Consider the following 14,636-nt stretch of genomic DNA (forward strand, 5'->3'; position numbering starts at 1 on the left):
GCAGCAATTTATTAATGACTTGAGAAAAACATGTAAGCCAATTTTCTCCATGGAATTATAAGTTTTACAAATCTTCCAACAACCTGGATAACCTGAGTCCCATTTAACATCTTTGGACGTCAATAAGTCCATTGCTAAAACTAGACAATATATGGGACCTTCTATGAAAAAAAGAGGCTACTTTACATCATATTAATTAATGGGGAGAAAAATAAGATGTTGAGAATATTTAAAAAGTGGGACAAAATGTTAATGTCTTGAATACAGTTTATAGAGACTGGATGCATGGTCGTCCTAAGAACGAACACCAGATCGAAAGACTCTTAGACATCAGGCTGAAATGGATGCATTTGCTGTGAACTTTCAGAGTCTAATGATAATTATACTGAATTACATCTTTTTGTCCTATTTAAACAATACTTTTTTTAAAAAAAGAAATGAAAACACAAGACCAAATACCCTTTTGCCTTGCTGCAGGGAAAGCATAATGCCAAATAGTCTCTTTATTTAGCAGGTCATCACATTTAAGATAGAGCTTTTTTCCCCTTCTGTTACATTAACTGATATAGCTAAGTAGTTCAGTGCACATTTATTGGACTTTGAGATCCATTTTCTTGCACATTTTTGTCTCATAGATGAATATACAAATGATATCAAAAGCTTCAGGCAGTGATGTACACATGAGGACAACAAACAAGGGAATAGGAACCATAATGAATTTGGAGGCATTTGTTTCCTCTGGATACCTAATCGACTCTATCTTTGAAAACTGTAAATAATGATAACTTAAGAAATAATTCATCCCACCCATGAACAAAGTACAAACTGCTTTGCAGTTTCAAAGGAGTGATTCTTACAAAAAAATTAAACCTATATGCTTAGTTATAAATTCTATATGCATAAAGTGGGAAAACTTGAAAATGTAGCTAGTGATAAAACTATAGAATTTTTTAGTTGAAATAATATCACTTTCACCTCTATTTCCTGACTTCAAAGTTGCTAGCCTCTTTTCTTAACTATTATCTACATTCACCCATACATGCTCATGCTTGTGGGCGTGCACACATGCACGTGCGCGCACACACACACACACACACACACACACACACACACACACACACACACTTGCTGAGAATGCATTCAATAGATGACTGTGAGCATCCACTTCTGTATTTGTCAGACACTGGCATAGCCTCACAAGAGATAGCTATATCAGGGTCCTGTCAGCAAACTCTTGCTGGCATATGCAATCGTGTCTGGGGTTGGTGATTGTATATGGGTTGGATCCACGGGTGGGGCATGATGAAAAAGATTAATAAAGGCAATGGGATCTTTCTAAAAAAAATGCATTTGTTGTTGGGAGTATATGGTTTCAAAGCTGACCACCTTGGATTGGACAATGAGCAGGCTCACTCCTAGGAGAGTCTAGTTATCCTCTTCCCAGAAGTCATTAGTTGTCTGTAGTTTTTGCCTAGGGTTAGAACCACACAGAGATTTACTTCTGCATGAACATGTCCATTGATGCTGCCATTGTTTGACACTTGTGAATGTAGACATTTCTAGAGTAGATTCAAGATCCTTATTTGGGCAAATCATTGGATAACTAGGATGAGGGAAAATGTTTCACCACTAGACATGCTTATGCTGTTTCAATTCCTTACTGTGAGTTCATGAGGATTCATATTCCTTAGCTTGAGAGCATCCTGTGGATTAATTTAGTCCAGAAGTAATGCCATGAACAACCTATGCATTATGCTGTGGCCATCTAAATGCATAACCAGCTGTGCTTCAAGGGAAAGGACCACTTGCAGTAGGTGTTCTTCTTTGTGAACACAGTTGTCCTTGCCAATGGAGGAAAATGAGACTTAACTGTATTTATTTACATATATATGTTTTATTTTAAGAATTATAGAATTAATATTGCTGGAGAAGAAAACTCTGTGTAAAATTTTGAGCCCTTGCCACTAATCTGAATTTCTTTTACTTATGTTCAGATCTGTACTACACACAAAACAAATTTCTGCATTAATTTAAAATAATTGTTTAAAGAGTTAGATATTTAAAAAAGAAAATTGTAACCAATGATACAATTTAGTTTCCACCTTTCCTTTACTTAAATATAAGATAATTTACAAAATTATAAAGTAATAGTTATATGACACCTCTTAAGACTGTTGAAAAGGATTAGCTAGGGGTAGATTATACACTCTATAACGACTATAGTCATTCTCACATCTGAATCAATATTCAATATGATAATTGTTCTTTGGCACGACTTTGAGCATGTCTAACCCTAAACTTAACTCTGATGGCCAAAGAATTGCCCACAGGGCTAAGCATGGTTATTGAGGCTAAGAAAAGACAAAAAAAATAATCAGAATGCATATACTAAAAAAAATGTAGGCATAAGCAATAATTGAATATGATTGAATTTCTTGAAAGAAGAATGACAGTAGAGATTTGCAGCCAAATTACCAAGTTACCACATCTCTGAATTTTATTTTTTTTATAAAATACAAATTCTCCTGCTCCAGAAGGCCATTATGAGATTTAATTATATGAAACACATATTAAGTACCTATCACAGTGATGGGTAAATGCCCAAGTTTTACTGTTTCATGATGGATGGATATGTAACAAATAGCCTATATAGATGTTCATAACTAGGTCAGTCATAAAATTTGTTGCCTGGAACATGACATTTTGAGCATACCAGGACAAAGGTGTAAATGGCATATGTAGTCACCCATTCTCTACTTCAGTGTCAGCAGAGATGATAGGCAGTTTGCTAGAATTGTCCACCTAAGGTATGGACAATTACCTCAGCTCCTCATTTCATAGCATGCCCTGGTAGAACTGTGCCGACAGTATTCTGACATAATTCTGCTCTAATGACATGGATCATTTCCAAGTATGAGGATATCGAGTGGAAAATCCCATGGCTATTACTGACTTCTTTTTATTGCAAAAGTAATATCTGCATAAGGTAAGAGACTTTAAACACTACAGAAGGGTATAAAACAAAGCAAAATTTTCCCATCACACTACTTCTATTGCACAATGGGACTCTTTTCTCTGTGCAGTTATAAATATGTCCTTAATGCTACATATGTAATCATAAACTTCATATCTTAAGAAATGAGCACATTTAGGATGAATAGCTTTTGCCTAGGACATACAATTTCCTTCAAAGGTGAATTTAAAAAATTGTTCCTCCTTTAAAAGGTTAGTGACCTCACTAAAGAGATGTCAGGTTTCTCTTCTAACTCTGAAGACCTTGGCCACCAGTAGGGGGGAGTCCTTGTGCAGTATGGCTGGCTGTGTGACCCTGGTCTGTTACTCTTAGTTCCTGTCTCACTACTGACAGCAAAGGAGTTTTATTTCAGTCTCCTAACCATGGGAGGCTATTTTTGTGGGTTAAAGTTGTGGCATCTTTATCCTGATTAGTCCAACTACCCTTCACCTGTGAGAATTCTGGTTGATTTTTAGGAATGCACACTAGAGATATCAAGCAATTAGGGCTCATCCTGGAGAGCTGGTGCATAAACTAGCCCTTGTTCACATAGCAGAGACGAATAATTTCTCTCTCTTTTCATGCTCTCTTCTCTTTCTCAACACAATGCAAGCCTAACAGCTGTGAATGTGAGAGACAGGAGAGTGCCCTGTGCAGAGGGGGAAAAAAAGTTATCATGTACTTGGAAAACATTACAGTGCCTGCCCTCCTGAGCTTGTGAAACCAGAGACAAGGACTATATTTAGCCATTAACAACTTTATTTAAAAGCAAACATATGTCCTTACAATGCGAGCCTGTGCTCACTGATATTTAATTACTCAGTTGAAGTAAACTCAGGGCACAGCATCCTTTCTTGGAAAGGAGGAATCCTGAGGAAGAAGTTCATAACAGAAACATTGCAGGTCAAAGATTTTTTTTCCCATAAGCCCTATCAGGAATCCAAAATTAGTTTTACTACATTTTTAAAAACAAACTCAGTACACTATGAGATTTGGAGAGAGAAAAAGCCTGGTCTTATGTGCTGTTTCTTATGTGCAAAGTTTGCAAAATGCAATAGAGCAGGGGAAGAGGGATCTTTGATAGGTCAGCTGAGACTTTTTTGGCTATTTGCATCTCCTTCAATCTGTCTGCTGGAGTAGATTTTCTTTCCTTGTTGGAAGTGCTATTATTTCTGTTTACTTGATGCCGGGAAGCACAGGCATAAAGGGCATGTTCATAGTATATATATATATGGTAAGCGGTAAATCTAAAGCAACTTGGCTCCATGAATAAGTGCCATAATGACATAATAACTAATACATTGAGATAAAGATGACTTGGTCACTTGGACATTATTAGGTCTCTGGGGTAAGAAAGTGAAACACACACACACTTCTGCTCTCAATGACCCATTTGGCAAACATACCTCTTACTTATTTTTAGACTCTGACTGACTCTGGAAGTCCAGAAACCACCAGATTAAATCAATTGCAATATTTATTACAACAGGGTATCATGTCTAGGGCATTTCCTGCCTGGATTAATTGTAAGCAGGGTTTTTCTGGCTAAATGACAAGCATGAAACAGTTCTCTTCTTCTCTTCCTCTCTTTGTCCTTCAAGCTCCTCTTGACTTCTCCCCATCTCTGTAAGATACTCTCCTGCTAAGAGGGTCTAGGCCTCCCACATCTCCTCCTTCTCTGTCCCATTCTTCACCAGTAAAATAACAACTTTGAATACCTTAAACTTACCATTTGCTGGGACCCTGAGCATCTTCTATGAGGGTTGGCAAATTTTCAAATCACCATTTACTAGTATGAGAGTTCCCTTTGTGAGAATGTGGCCCTCTGCACAGAGACAGTCTGCTGTCTTCCTCCAGGATTCTGTGGGAATCACTTTGATTCATGGTGGGATTGGATGTATCACAGAGACCCTACTACACTCAAGAGCTTCTGAAGAGGACGAGCCATAGCCACACACCCTGTCTACTCTGTAAGTATATCTACTGTGGAGCAGTGATGATAACATCTAAGGGCCTTCTCCCCTTTCAGAAATACAGATTTCCTCAGCACTTTTAATTTAACCCAAGTGAGCTGGGTAAATAAAATAAAAGACAAATTTTTTTCCATTCTTGACAGATTTTTCCATGATTTTCTGGAATGGTCTGTGAAGGGGAAAATTTTTGGTTTAGGAATTCCCAGTGTCAATCTCTTCTTAAATATACAGGTCACTCTCATCCCTGACCATCTGTATTTCTGGGAAAGGATGCTGAGTTAGATATTTCTATAAGAATTTGGAGAAGATCTGCATTACAAAACTCAAAGTGACTGATTTGGTAAGGTTAGTTGGAAAGATTTCTGAGAAAACCTGTATCTCTACAAGATGAGGTTTACCCATCCCCCTTAGCTGCCTGCCCATAACTTCCAATGAATATTATCTATAAATACAACAGTTTGGATTCTACAATTAAAAACCACAAGCTGATGCAGGAAGGTTATTTAACAATCATTGTGGTCTTGAAAAACAAAACAAAACAAAAAAGAATAGATCATAAGAAAGAATGGCTATGTTTGGAGAGCCTCTTCCGGTTGGAGTCCTTTGTCCCTGAGGGGAGCTCTGTCTGGGTCATAGCACACTCAGTAGGTGATTACTCATTTTATTTCCATCTCCCCACTGGCTAACCTTCAAGGGATGGCGGAGTAGAGAAAACTAATGGCGAATCATGGACAGGAAACCAGACAAACAGGAAACATAGCTATAAACATGGGCAGGAAGCTGTTTGTTTCAATTAGTAATGAAATCCACACTAGGAGGAAACTCAGTTCAGACTGCCTACTCTAGTGGCTTGTGTGTAACAGACTGCATCATGCTCAGATTTCCCCCTAGATTTATATAGAAGTTTTCTAAGTGTTCTGTAATTTGGAATGCATCTCTTTGGACACACTGTTTTGAAGGACACTGTCTTTAAGAGGTAATTAATGCGAAAGGAACTATTGGGCAGAGGAAGGGGAAAATCCAGTATCCTCATGCGAAGAAGTTTAGGAGACAGGTGCAAAGGTGGCCACATGACCACATAAAAGCACAGTGATATCTGGCAGCTATGCTTGGAGACTCTTCAATAACCCAGCTCTCCTCATTCCTGGATATTGAACTTGTAGTATGCAGTGCCGAGGGAAGATGGGTTTCCGTTGTTCAAGGCTGATATTTTGTTATGGTTTCAGGAGGAGATTAACACTCCCTACATTCAATAGTGGGTTCTGAGGTGATTTACAGAAACAAAACCAGAAGCCCAGAGAAATGAGGAAACTATGAAAAATCATGTCTCTGGGAGTCAGGGGCGTTTCCCTGGGCTCTGGAAGACTAACTCTTGCATCCAGTTCTACAGGGCTGGGAGGCAGCAGTTCTTTGTGGTAAGCTGAAAACTGGGTGACAGGGAAACAAATCACTCGTGGAGACTCACTTTCTCTAACTCACTTTCTCTAGATACATGTTCTTCCTTATTCTTCCTGGAAAGGTTGGCTGTGTTTGCCATCTTAGTCTTTTGCTTGTTCTAAAGGTCTGGGTGAGCTGCTTACACAGAAGTTTAATGAAAGGAGTTACGACTTTGTGATAAAGTGTTACACACAGGCTGATAATAACAGTCTTCCACATTGAGTCTTCAGGGAGCACAGTAGAAGAGAAAGCCTCTCTTCTAATAGGAGCTACTGAGGAGGGCTTTGCCTATGGAGCAAGGCTTTCTTCTCTTAGCTCCTGAGGCCTCTGGCCCTCTGCTGGGTCCTGCCCTCCTTTGAAACGCCTGTTGGATTATGTGACAATATCATCTCTCATTGAACTGCCCCATGGTTCAATATGGTGGCCTATAGGGTAAACAGACCTGAAACTAGAGATCACAACCATACATTTCTTCATATATATATAATTTTTAATACTCTTTTTTATTATTCTTTTTTTTCTGGTCCTTTACTTTTTCATTCATTCTTTCTTTTTTAAATTGTTTTTTATTTTTCAAGACAGGGTTTCTTTGCATAGCCCTGGCTGTCTGGGAACTCACTCTGTAGACCAGGCTGGCCTTAAACTCAGAGATCCACCTGCCTCTGCCTCCCAAGTGCTGGGACTAATGGCCTGTGCCACTTTATTTACATTTCAAATGTTATCCCCTTTCCTAGTTTCCCCTTCAAAAAAACCCAAAAAACCAAAACCAAACAAACAAACAAACAAAAACCCCTATCCCTTTCCCCCCTCCCACTGCTCACCAACTCACCCACTCCCACTTCCTGGCCCTGTCAGTCCCCTATACTGGGGCATAGAACCTTCACAGGACCAAAGGCCTCTCTTCCCACTGATGACCAATTAGGCCATTCTCTGCTACATATGCAGCTGGAGTCATGAGTCCCACCATGTGTTTTCTTTGGTTGGTGGTTTAGTCCCAGGGAGCTCTGGGGGTACTGGTTAGTTCATATTGTTGTTCCTCCTATGGGGCTGCAAACCCCTTCAGCTCCCTGACAACCATACATTTCTTATCACAACCATGTTTTCTTTCTTATCAGACATGGCAGAGTACTGAAGGGTTGACAGATATGAACAAAACTAGAAGGATAAAACACAGACAAAACAAAAGCAAACAAACAACAAAGAACAGAATTTTGCTCAGAGAAAATTCAAACATTTGAGAGATAATTTCTACATTATGTGTTAAACGGCTTGCAGAGAACCTACATATTAATTGTTCAGTCCATAAACTACTGCATGTATATATTTTCAGAGCTGACCATTTGACAGTGGACAACCAGTTAATATACTTTTCCCAGAGAAAGACCACCTCTCCTGTTCCCAGTTTATCTCAGTTGCCTAAAAATTCTTCCTATAGGGTTGAAACCTTATGGACTTTTCTCCATGCATCTTGGCAAGTTCATGAGTATTAACCTTGTCTAGCTTACATTTGGGTTATCAAGAAAAGAAAAGAAAGGAAAAGAAAAGAAAAGAAAAGAAAAGGAGGGGAGGGGAGGGGAGGGGAGGGGAAAGGGGAGGGGAGGGGAAAGGGGAGGGGAGGGAAAAAGGGAGGGGAGGAGAAAAGGAAAAGGAAAGGGAAAGGGAAAAGGAAAAGGAAAAGGAAAAGGAAAAGGAAAAGGAAAAGGAAAAGGAAAGGAAAGGAAAGGAAAGGAAAAGAAATCAAGGCCTGACTAGGACATACATACAAAAAAGATATTGGAATTGAAGTTAAGCACTTGACGCAAATTGAGGAATTTTAAGCATTTCAGGGATTGATGAAGGTAGATGGGTCAAGGACAGCATAAGATGATCTACAGAAATGACAACTCCCAAAACAATCTAAAGAGAATGGAACCCACTGTTGAAGACATCTAAGTATTACGGTGAAGTTTTATGTCTCATTGAATTGATATCACTTAAAAATACATATTTGTACAAAATCTTTCTAGGAAAAAGTACTGAAAATAAATTAATTAAAGTTACAGTGATGTTTTATAAGGCTGACAGAGAAAACTTAATGTTGACCGCTTGTAAACTTTTACAACATACTGATATTCCTGTAATGATGTATATTACTGCTCAGTTTTCTTGCAACTAGGCTTTAGTATAGTAATTTATCCTCTCTGCTAAGTTTTTCATTTTTAAAAAATGATGATCTTCATTATATCATCTCCCCATCCAGGTCTGAATACTCTGGCTTCTACGAATGGTGTTTTATTTAAAAATAAGATAGAGTCTCACTTTAATGTAGTGATATTAATAATTATATCTATGTGGTGCTGTAATAACTTAATGTCCTTCCATCTTTTCTTGTTGAATTTATCTCCTGCAGCCCTTACGGAACTTTTTTTTATTTCTGAACCGATGACTATATCCTAATGAAAGGAGAATACATTGCTATGGGGTTTGTGGCAGTCCCCCCCCCCCCCCTTTAATAAGGCCAGACTTAAAGAGAAGGGGTTGGGCAGTAACTTCTGAAAGAAACTTTCTTCGAATGAACTGGAGCAATACCGGAGGCAGCTGCCGATCACTCCCTGTGCACTCCGCAGTATTAAATCCTGAGAAGTTTCAGTTTTATTAATGGCTTCGTTCCTGAGTCCCCAATATTTGTCAGATTTATGAACACATCTCGGAGGTTCTCGTTGTGCACACTCTGCTTGCACGCTATCCTGAAGAGATTTTCCTGCTGGTGAAACTACCGTTCCTTGAATTCCTCTAATCTGTAGCTTGGGATAATTGAGAGGAGTTCATTCTGAAATATGGACTCTCAGCAGCAAAGGGGCTTGCTCCACACAGAAAAGTGCAAGAGTGGGGATACACGTGTAAGCCCAATTCTACTTACATCTACTAACAATTAAGTTCGCTTTCTCTGCTTCCTGGGGGTGAAAATAATGTGGTTAATTCTGCATTCTCCTTTGGCTATGCCTTCCATTCTGCAATGGATTGTGTTCCTCTGAGATTCAAGTATAAGTGAAAATAAATCCTTTCTGCCCAAACTTGCAATTTTTCAAGTTATTCTATTAACAGAAAAGTAATTACTATGAAGGGCTCAATTTTTGTTACTAAGTTATCTGTTCAATTTTGCTAAGGAAGTAGGAGGGAGAGAGAGGAAGAGAAAGGAAAAGAGAGAGAAAAGGTTAGGAGGACAGGGGAAATTTTCAAAAAAGAAAGAAAAAGAAAAGTTCTCTTTAAGCATCTAGAGTCTGATGAACCGAATACCTAAAATAGACATTTCTAAATAGCAAAATGTTTCTAAACTTTCTCAATTTCGTATGTTATTATAGTGGTATTTCCTCTGCAGCTTTCAACTTTCCAGTGTCTCTGTAGATAAAATTGAAGAAAAAGAGATGTGCTATTCTTTTTGAGATACTGTGTATTCAGATCCTGTCATAATCACATTGGCAAAACACTAGGCATATCTTTTATTTCTTTCCTTTATTATTTTAGTCTTTTCTTTAAAAAAAGAAGTAACTAGCAATAGCATGCAGCAAGCAATGACCATTTTGTAATATCTAGTAAACTGCATATGTTATAAAGGATACAACACCTTTGATATTTATTCTGATGAAAATAGAGACAGGCATGAAAAAGAAAAAATGATTTCCTTCACTGGATTATTTTATGTACTATTAGGGAACATATGGATTTATTATTTGATCATTATGACAAAATAATTTTTATAAAACTTTATTTTAAATAATATAAATATTTATAAATGAGGTAAACAACTCATAACACTTAATGACTGCCTGCCTTCCACTTTTCACTAACTAAGCAATGGTTTATTTTAATAGGCCTTTGCAGTTCCTCCTTAGTCTCTTTTTTCCTCTACTTTCCTACCCCTAGTTTTCTTTTATACTTCAGTTGTAGCACTCAGCTGTTCTCTCATAAACCATTGAAGAATAACAGCTATTGGCCTCCTCAATGAATTACTTTCTTCCCTTAAGGACCACAGGTCTGCAGCCTGCCCAGAGGCAGCCTATGGAGAGACCCCTTGAAACTCTAAAAACATAGGCTTTGGCCTGGGCTGCTAGTTATCAGGCCTTTCATCAACCTGGAGGACCAAGGTGCCTCACAGAGTGACACATTTCTTCTCCACGGTGCAATGCTCCTTGCATCCCCTTGTTCTTGCCAGGATCAGAACTCCAAACCAGGTTGAGGGTTAGCCTCATTTTCAGGATCTGTCTCCTTCATACTAACATAGGAGTTTCCCCAAGAAAACCTCTTAGAGAAATTATTCTGTCTTGGATATCTGCATCAGGGAACAGTTGCACAAAACACCACTTAAAACAAAAACAAAAACAAAAACAACAACAACAACAACAAAAACAAAAACCAAAACCTGTCTTCCAAGTATGTTACTCTTTTCTTTTTAGACTATTATCACCTACTAAAGCTTCCATTTTAATATTATCCACTTTCCATTTGCATTACAAGCCATTCATATCTCTGTGCACTGCTTAGTTTTGTGTCCTCTTGTTTAAAATAGTCAGTTCTGTTTCTGTCTACATTATTTCCTTATTCATTCTCAGTCCCTAAGCCTGTAGCTCACATATACAACATGTTCTCACTATTACCACACGGATGTCAGTCCCTAAAAAACTGAATTATCTAATGCTGAAGCATGTTTCTTTTCTGATGACTCACATAGAAGCTGACTCTTATAGGTCCTGACATCTAGTGGCAAGAAGAAAAACTATCCTGAGACCAAAAAGTAATGTCATTGGTTGGCTGAAGTCCAAACAATTGAAAAGGGTCAAATGCCTATTTTGGGGGCTTAAAAAAAATTTACAGGTTTAGTACAACATTTACATATTTTACATGATACATATGCATATATACATATACATCATATACATATACATATATATGTATATACCTCAGTGAGAACTTTGGTAAATATTAGCATGAGCACAGAAATCTGATAAGAAAGTAAAGTAGACCCCAAGTAGGTAACTTAGACAGCGGCCTGAGTATCCTCACTGCAGAAATTCACTATTCCTTTTATCTCTTTATATCTGCTCACAGAAAAAATGTGTATACATGAAAACTTACAAAAACCTCAACATATTGAGGGTAGGGCTTAGATTATGAATGCCAGAACTGAAGATGCATCTTTGTCACTGCAAGATAATAAATTTAAATTCAAATGAAATTTGAAGTTCAAGCAGAAGATGTGATACATTATATCTATAACGTATTGTAGACTTTGAGGGCCAAATAGAGCCAGGGAATGGGGAAAAGTCACTTTTATACCATTTCCCCTTTCATTACCATGCAGTTGATAGTTTCATTTTTAATGGGACAGAAGTGTTCTAGGCATTTGAGGTAGACCAAAGGGGAAAGTAATAAGATGTGCTTTTGGGGAGGTGAGCCTCTTGTTGGTCTACCCTATAAATGGCTGTGGGTTTATGGATACTTCTTGTGTGAAAGATTAAATCCTTCTGTTGGGAAAGGCTAGATCTTGTTAGGCCAAAATTATGGCAAGTGACTTCCATATTCCCATGACCACCACTTTGTGAAGCCTGCTATTCCAACCAGTTGGTTGGAGTATCAGAACTTCTGGGAGCTCTATCATATGAGGAAAAAAAGACTTCAAAAGATAGTTCCCAAGGTACCTTGATAAATTAGGGGATGAATGGGGAAAGTTATTCATAGGATGCAGTGACAAAAGGAACATGGGCACACAGAATCCCACAATGACAGAAATCAATGACGAGGAAGCACAAGTGGATGTCCAGAACCCTGAAACCTGTCAATCGCAGAACAGGAAAAAGCAAATTAGACTATTTTTTTTACTCAATTTTAAAGAAACACACCTGGTTTCTAGTGTGATTTATGACTTCCTATTTCATAGTAGAGAATATATCTCTGATGAATAAGTTGGCAGAAGTTTCCACAAGCTTTGTGGATAGAAGATAATTTACACTGTCTTACAAGTTTATAAACCTGGTTAAATCACATTAACATTATTAAGGTCACAGTCTGTTCTCACAATAAATAATCATTATATATTGTTATATTTTTCACCACTGGAACACTATAATTGACATAGACAAATTGAAAAGGAAAAAAAATATTTATTTTGGCCCAGGGTTTAGACACTCAGTCCACCGTTAGCTGGAAGAACATCAGGGTGGAAAGGCAGAGCAAATCTGCTCAACCAATGGCAGCCGGGGCAGGGGTCGGGGGACACAATGCAGTTATAGGCTTCCTTCTTCCTTTCTAATCCGTGTCACTCTATGCATAGTGGGTGATGTCATTACATGCATTTTAGGCATTTTCTCCTTATTTGTGGCCTTGGAAATGTCTTCACATACATTCCCCTAGGTCTGTTTTACTAAACTAGGCATATCACAGCCCAACTTACAACTAAGATTAGCTGTCATGATGCTATCTAGAGAGATGCTTGACAGATTAGAAACTTTGAAACATAACTCTTATTCTATTGACTGGTCACCAAGTTCTACTTTGTGTAGATACAAATATGCTCTCGTGGCCTCTTTTTTAACCTACCATGTATTAGTTACTTTTTTATTGCTCTGTGGAAAAATGACCAAGGCAATTTATAAAGGAAAATATTTACATGGGTTTATAGTTTCAGAGGGTTAGAGTCCATGATGGCAGAGAAAAGGCATGGTAACAAGAACAGCTGAGACCTCAAATCTCGATCCAAAAGTAAGATGCAGAGAGAGAACTCATATGGGGAATAGTTCAAGTTTCAAACATCAAAGCTCAACCCCTTCACACACACCTCCAACAACTTCACACTTTCTAGTCTTCCTGAAAGAGTTCCATTGATGGGAACTGAATCTTCAAGAGTATCTGCTTCTTAGAGTCATTCTCATACAAACTACTACATAGCTCATCCACATATAGCAAGAGAAATAAAAACGCCTCCTTGTCTCATTTAGTACCAAGATTAGAACTGCTTTAAACCACCTTTCCTGCTTTGTCAAAAAAAAAAAAATTGCCTCTGATGAAGCAAATTAGTATTGCTTAGTTACAAAGAGACACATTTGAAAGTGTCTGCCTAAAGTGTTGACTGCATAATTTGTTAGTACTCATTAGGTTTTTCTTTGTCACTAACATTATAAATCAAGACAAAAATCACTACACTTTCAAAAAGTTCACAGGGCACACATAAACATAGCTGTGTCAATTCGGTTTTAAGAATTGGAAGGTGAAACTTCAGACCTTTCTAAACACAAGGCAGGAGATTTTCAAATGTGATGGATATGATTCCTTAAAGTGATAAGGTAGCATAAATAATTGTGCCAATAGCAGATAGACCTCCCTTTGCCAACATTTGGGTCAGTATCTCATCTGGGAAACACTGAATACGTATCAATTGAGGTCAGTTATCCATCACATCCCAACTCCCCTCTCACAGCTTTTTTTTTCAGGGGTTGGAGGACTTGGTGCTATGCAAACTGGAGGGGAGGCTAGGATGAAGAAAGACTTAGTGCCTGGGTTCTTACGTAGCCTTACAGGCAGGTCCTTGTCCTCCTGACATGATTGAAGTTTTCAAGGCAGAGAGAGTTTTAGACAAGCTGAAAAAAGACTCCATCAACTACCATCGTAATAGTACAAATGATTTATCTTTCTGTAGTTTCAAGAGAGGCTTAGAAATCAACTAAGAAATTGTTAGCTGAGCTGAAAGAGTTTCTGAATGAAAAGAGAGGACTCTGACTTAGATGTAGTGGGAGTGGGTAGCTGGGTAGACAGCTGCAAAGTCAGATATCTCAGAGAATCACAACAAAATTGAAAACCAGATGAGTCTGTATAAACCACAGATGGTAGCTGTGTGGACAGTTACCAGATGAGAACCATATGTCTTCTAACACCATGAACTCACAAGCTGTCCAAGGCTCTAATGCTGTGCTGAGGCATAGGGAAATGAACAATCTCTAATTGATGGCACCAGACACTGAGATTACAAAGATCTTTTCCAGCAAGTGGAATGGAAACCTGAGATTTAATTTCAATTCGGTAATAGAGAATATTTTAATAATCACTTTTAGAAGAATTTGACTTCAACAGCATGTATAAATCCTTTTATTGAAATATCTCCTATGTGTCTCATGGCAGGATAGCATATAAGGTGTTCTAGTAAAAGCAACAACTTTCCTGCTCAAAATTTAAGGTGAACTATG

At 38.1% G+C, this 14,636-nt stretch overlaps 1 protein-coding gene and 1 long non-coding RNA gene across 8 annotated transcripts in view; one reads left to right on the top strand and one right to left on the bottom strand.

The window, feature by feature from the left end:
• Tenm3 (teneurin transmembrane protein 3) overlaps positions 1 to 14,636 on the bottom strand; it is a 1,297,160-nt gene that overhangs the window by 1,158,422 nt on the left and 124,102 nt on the right. The window lies entirely within an intron of this gene.
• 4930555F03Rik overlaps positions 1 to 14,636 on the top strand; it is a 178,156-nt gene that overhangs the window by 13,201 nt on the left and 150,319 nt on the right. For all 7 annotated transcript variants that reach the window (XR_001778771.2, XR_003947385.1, XR_003947386.1 and 4 more), the window contains one exon: positions 4,871 to 4,983. This is a non-coding gene — a long non-coding RNA (RIKEN cDNA 4930555F03 gene). The remainder of the gene's footprint in view (positions 1 to 4,870; positions 4,984 to 14,636) is intronic.

This window comes from Mus musculus, chromosome 8 (assembly GCF_000001635.26).
Source record: "Mus musculus strain C57BL/6J chromosome 8, GRCm38.p6 C57BL/6J".
In the NCBI taxonomy this organism is placed as follows: Eukaryota; Metazoa; Chordata; class Mammalia; order Rodentia; family Muridae; genus Mus; species Mus musculus.